The sequence below is a fragment of the Sinocyclocheilus anshuiensis genome, unplaced genomic scaffold (genome assembly GCF_001515605.1).
Source record: "Sinocyclocheilus anshuiensis isolate Anshui unplaced genomic scaffold, SAMN03320099.WGS_v1.1 scaffold997, whole genome shotgun sequence".
Taxonomy (NCBI): domain Eukaryota; kingdom Metazoa; phylum Chordata; class Actinopteri; order Cypriniformes; family Cyprinidae; genus Sinocyclocheilus; species Sinocyclocheilus anshuiensis.
The window spans coordinates 904803-910744 of record NW_015555715.1 but is presented as its reverse complement, the minus strand read 5'-3'; the positions used below and the strand labels follow the sequence as shown (position 1 = coordinate 910744).

The 5942-nt window shown below is 35.6% G+C and overlaps 1 long non-coding RNA gene across 1 annotated transcript; it reads right to left on the bottom strand.

The window, feature by feature from the left end:
• Positions 1 to 1701: 1701 nt before the first annotated feature.
• LOC107672225 (uncharacterized) lies at positions 1702 to 5681 on the bottom strand. Its single transcript, XR_001632299.1, has 3 exons — positions 5570 to 5681; positions 2142 to 2211; positions 1702 to 1777 (listed from the first exon to the last, which is right to left on the bottom strand). It is a non-coding gene; the product is annotated as an uncharacterized LOC107672225 (long non-coding RNA).
• Between the last annotated feature and the right edge of the window lie 261 nt (positions 5682 to 5942).

The window sequence follows — 5942 nt, the reverse complement described above, 5'->3', positions numbered from 1 at the left end:
GACTGTGCCAGACGTTACTTCATGCAGAGAACATAAGTTAGGCTACATAATCACATAACTGAATGCCAGAATGTTAAGTATATTGTAATTTGCTTAGCCAGTATTATAAATTAAACTCAGGACCTGAATTTCGTTTTAGAAACCGCTTTGGTGGAAAAAATACAGGTACAGAAATGCTGCAGAGATGGAATAAACTGTACATTAAAAATGTATATTTATAAGTTTAATTTAAAATAATTAAATTAAACAACAGATTAATTCTTAAAATTAAAGTTACAAATGTTATTTAGTCAAGAGCAGTGAGTGATTTTGCCTTTTGTTGTTAACATTAATTAACAATAACCAATAGGCCTAATTAATTATCATTGTTAACATTAACATTTGGTATGAAAGTGACAGCAGCTTTTGTACCTGCGGTCTGTCAGTCTGTGTTAAAGAACAAAAGAAGAAGAAAGAAAATCACTCTGCTCAAATCTGCTCTTGACTAAATAACTTTTTCATATTTAATATGGATTAATATATAAATATAATCTATATCCATGACTTTATACATCATACTATTTTGTTCCTGAATAGTAGCAGCTACTGTTAGTTTTAGGCTATAGCCTACCTGAAAAACTTTGTTTAATTTGTATCCTTGTTCTATTGCTAGTAACTTCCAAGGTGAACGGCTTTATGTGCGCGCGCTTTGGATGTGACCATGAGCGCCCAGAAAACTAGTTTGGAGCGCGTGAGTACGGAATGGTTTAAAAAGACGTGCAAATGATGATTGACTTAATCTGATATTCTGTGTGATTTTTTTTTAACTCATCTAACCTGTTAAAAATCTAAATTGTATATTAAATAAATGTTTGCGGGCAAACGTGCGAAACCTGCGGGAATGAGTAAAACCAAAATGCGCAATCCCGCACCGAGATTCAGGACGTGTCGTGATTAAACATATATTCTATTATATAGAGATTTGTAAAAATACATTTTCACGACTTTTCCAAAGCTTTCTGGGTTTTTCATGACCGTACAAACCCTGTAAATGGCAGTTTTAATTTTTTTAAATCGTTTTGCTGAAATATCTGCTCCACTTTGTGTGGAGGTAGTGAGACCGGACAAAGTCCCTTTTATCTTTGTAAATGTGCGCTCTTTTGGGCGAAAGGCTTAATGGAACCGTTTAATGTAGCCATGTGATCACAAATTAATCGACGATTCGGTGCAGCGCAGACGTGATTTAATACATGTGTCCTATTTCTATGTGAAAAAAAAACAAAAACATTCCAGTTTATGCTGTTTGATTATGGCTTCGAATGTTGTAGTTGGAAGCTGGAAGCTGTTAGCCCCGGCTGGCCCGTGTGCGCAGTTGAAATGCGGCTAATAATTTCTGACTGGCACATAACTGAACAAATGTAAACGGGTTAAGGCGGGGCCCCCGGGCTGCAGCCCATTCAAGCCCAATGGTAAGTCCGGCCATGGTCGTGCATCATGTGATTTCTATAAATGCATTTTCAGTACACCAATATGATTTAGTCAATATTTTAAATTATGTACTATTTAAACAAAATGGCAGGTATTTATGGTTTTGTTGTTGTTATTGATTCTTTTAATATTGAGTTGATTCATATATGTAATACTTTGAACATTCCCCTGAAGCACTTTTAAGGAAAGTTTTTCTAAAGGCTAAGCAGCAAGATGAACATCATCTCACACCTTTCTGTTGTTCTGTATGATGTTACACTTCCTTCCTCCCCACAATTCTCAGCAGCCCTCCAGCAGTCGCAATACAGACCTTAAAGTGTGCAGGAAAATAATATTAAATAAGATCATAGAGAAAACTTATTTTTTGTGATGACCCCGACTCACAATAACTAATAAAAACTCATGAAAATTCTTGACTTTTTAAGTAAAAGTCAATTACACAATATTGTTTGCCATTATTTCCCATTAAGTCAAACAGGCAAATTGCATAATCTCATATTCTGATAAATCATCTATGGTGACATCTCAATCATTGCAGCATTCATTCTCAGAATATTGTGCATTGTTGTTCAATCATCCTGTTGTATTCAAATAAAGTCATCTGCTTGATAGAGTTTGGAGGGCATTATCAAAAGGAATGATGGGTTTGTAAATGAGTATGCGAGGAGTGAGACCTGAGGGATCCACAAAAGCCTCCAGCCTGGTAGTTCATGGAATCTAAAAGAAGGCCATCCGCTCTTCTCTCTGCACAGAGGAGACAGTGAGGAAAGAGAGACATTTACAGGCAATATCCAGATGCGCTGCGAAGATCTCTTTATACAGGAAACTTCAATGTATCAGGCAATATTCCAAACACACCCTTGACATTTCATATCTAGCGTGAGGATCTCAGAACAGATGTATGCGGGAAGAAATATCATGACATCACACTCTGCCATATTCTCCACCATGCATGGTTGATTCGTGTTAACCGAAGACAGTTTGGCTGCCATAAAATATGCAAGTGGGAAAAGGTCAGAGGTTTGAAAGTTAGACATTTGCTCCAAGGGTCACTTCCGCAAAGTTTTCTCTGTGATTGGCTCCATCCCACACACTCAGTATCCAAATCAATAAGGACAGTTACAACTGATAAAGGAGCTTGACAAACTCAGAGGCCATATCACATGACCCCAATCAATAGTCTGGAATACGTAATTCACCGCTGAACCACCCACCATGTTTTTCAATGATGTGAGAGATAATAGAGACTGAGATGCATCTAACCAAGGAAGCAGAGGAAAGGAGAGAGAATGAATCATGTTAATATATTCATGTTAATGGAGTGCAGGAGATGCAGATAACTTGATCTTGACCCTTAAGAAACTTTAATTAATGCTGTCACATAACAAATCCGCTTCAAAGATAAAATTACGTGAATTGCTAATTACAACATTGAACTAAAAACGTAAAGCCTGTACAAATACTAGTAATCGTGAATATAAATAATTGGGAATCATGTAAAAAAAAAAAAACAGTGCACATTTAATTGATCTATTATTACATTTATGTAGTTTTGTTCACTTGGCTGTTTCCTTATAAAGGCCCAAAAATTTGTCAAGTTTTTTGTCAAGTGTCTTTTTAATTATATGATTTCACTATGTTGCTTGCACACACTACGGTGTGATTGGTTATAACACTGTAAAAATGCAGAAAAAGATTCATGGTGCAACATTGAGCAGATCTAAATTTAATGCTGCAGTCAGCACTTTTCATTTCATTTTTTTTATTTTATTCGCGACTGCCGTAATGGATTTAGTTTAACTGCAGCAGCATTTTTGTCCATGTGTGTTGCCATAGTTTCTACAAGCGGAAACTGATATTAACGATATTACATAATTGATAGGCGACAATGAACCGGGATGAGCCATTATTTAAAATTGGAATTTCTCTGGATTTACAAATCCTTGGGAACTTTTGGGATAACTTAAGTGCACAACTGCATGACATATATAACAATGTGCAAGTGGTTTTTGGATATTTTATTACGAAAATCGTACATATTGTGCCTTTAATACTTAATTCCTGAACTACTTTTTTTTCCTGATTTCTTCCATCATATTACTTCTTTCCTGTTCATATTTAGTACATTCAATAATTGCATGAGATACAGTCTCCTTAACCTGACACGTTTTCCTGTTATTTTGAGAGTGCGGTTTAGATTGGAATGTCCTAACCAAAGCCACTGGAAGGCAAGCCTGGCGTCATGATACTTTTTCTGCTTCTCCACAGAAATTAAAAGAAATTTCAACTTTTAAAAACGTGTCTCAAGACAAGACATTCTGCTGCATCTTACATTTTTTAAATGTAAGCGGTCGATCACAGTACGTGTTCCTTTATGTCAAATAATGCACATTTTTACTGAATGTTTGGAGTTTGGAGGCCTAATGTAACTTTTTTTTATCTTCCATTGTATTTGCCTTAATGTAACCCAGATTTTTCCTGCGACAGGTCTACATAATTTTCTTTGTAATTAACTTTATGCAACATATGCTGTCCCAGAACATTATTTTAATAGCCTATTGCATGTCGAGTCACAGGTGTATATGTGATATGTAGGCTATTCATGGGTTACATGTCAGGTAATTTTACACTGACTTCAAAGGCTCATCCAATCAAAATTTGTAGTCAGAAATATCTGTTAAAATTAGGTTTTTAATTCGATAATGCTAGACGAACCAGTTCTCACTTAAACATGCATGATGCACCTTGAATAAAGCCTGAATAATTAAAAAAGTAAATAAATAAAGAAAGCATAATAAACATTTCACACATTCTCACAAATTATGTTTTAGTGTAAATAAAACCCAGTTTTGATCCCAAGGGCTGTCAAGCAACACTTCAGAAAAAGAACAGTGTTATGAATTATAGATAAGTGTCAAGAAGTGTATTTACCCCTAAAGTCTGGAAAAGAAGCAAACAGAATTGTGTACATGTCAACAAGTCTAACATCTGGAATGAAGGCAGTCATGGCCTCACCCTAGGTCTAGTAAAAAAAAAAAAAAAACACCTTTATGGGTGTTTTTGTTGCTTTGAATTATTTATGAGTTTTATTGCAATCTTGTCTTTTGAACGTAATCAAAGCAGGCTGTAATTATCTCCTGGAGAGGACCTTGCAACGTAGATTCAAGGCTCTTTATGGGAATTTGCATTTATAATACTTTTCCCCATGCTTTAGTTGCCCTGAAGAGTAGTGATTAGGTCTTACCAGATATCTCACAGCGCAGGGATACAGAAAAATCAAATCAACTCATCAACAAATCATCTAGCCAATATCTTTACTGGACATCTGCTGTGAACAACTTAACAGAGAGCAAAATAAGATTTTGTGTTGAAACTACTCAGAGAATGAGTTATTTTGTGTTCTCAGTTGTTTTAAGCCATATTTATAGGACAATAGGAATATGAGGAAAATTGGGGACAGAGAGGGGGGATGGAATCAGGACATGACCCAAGTCAGATTTAAACTTTGGTTCCTGTGAGTCACTGTATGTGTCACTAGCAACTGCACTACATTCAGTTGCAACTTTTTCTTTCAGTGCAGTGCATTTAATGAATAATCATGAATAAAAATAATTCCCATTGGTGTTAATATATTATTGTTGAAACCAGCCAGGTAATTTCCAGTTCACAAAAAGCTAGATGAGTAAATATTGAAATAGGGTGACCATATGTCCTCTTTTTCCCGGATATGTCCTGGCCAGGATTTCTGAATTCCCTAAAACATCCGGAATTAGGCTTTGGTTTATTATTGACATGCGCTCTATAGCCCGCATGCATGATACGTTTGTGTATTTGCATGGTTTTGACCATACTCTGTAGATCCCACCTTCTCGTGTACCACAATTGCTCGATTATGTACAGTGCTTGCATGCTATTGGTCAAACAACTTTTCAGTCATTACCCTAAAAATGTATGAAAACAAAGCCAAAAGCTGGACATTTTAGGACATTTAGAAATGTGGAGAATGAGGATGTATGGTCACCCTAATTGAAATTAAGTGCTATTTTTGATTAAGATGAGAAAAGGATGTAGAAGAATGTATGTTGTGCTGTTTGGGTTTTACCTTTGTTGTGAAGAGTGGAACTTGTGCAGACTGAGTGTGTGTGTTGTATGCTGTTTTGGGAATTATTGTTGAAATCTCAGCATTACCAGTCTTCTTCCTTGTGCTTCCCTTTAATGCTACACATTACATTTGACAAAATATATTCAGAATGATGCAAGATATCCAATTGGGTTACATTGACATTTCTAACTGTAAGGCATTTGAGTTCATTTGCATTCAAAGTTTTGGAAATGCTATCCAAGTCTGAATTAGATTTATTAAATGTATTTTAATATCAAGTACATTGAAAACACATGTGAGCACTGTGCATTAGAAAAGGAAAGCTGCACTGTACTGAAAAAAGGAATGGTCACACTTGACAGTATGGAATATG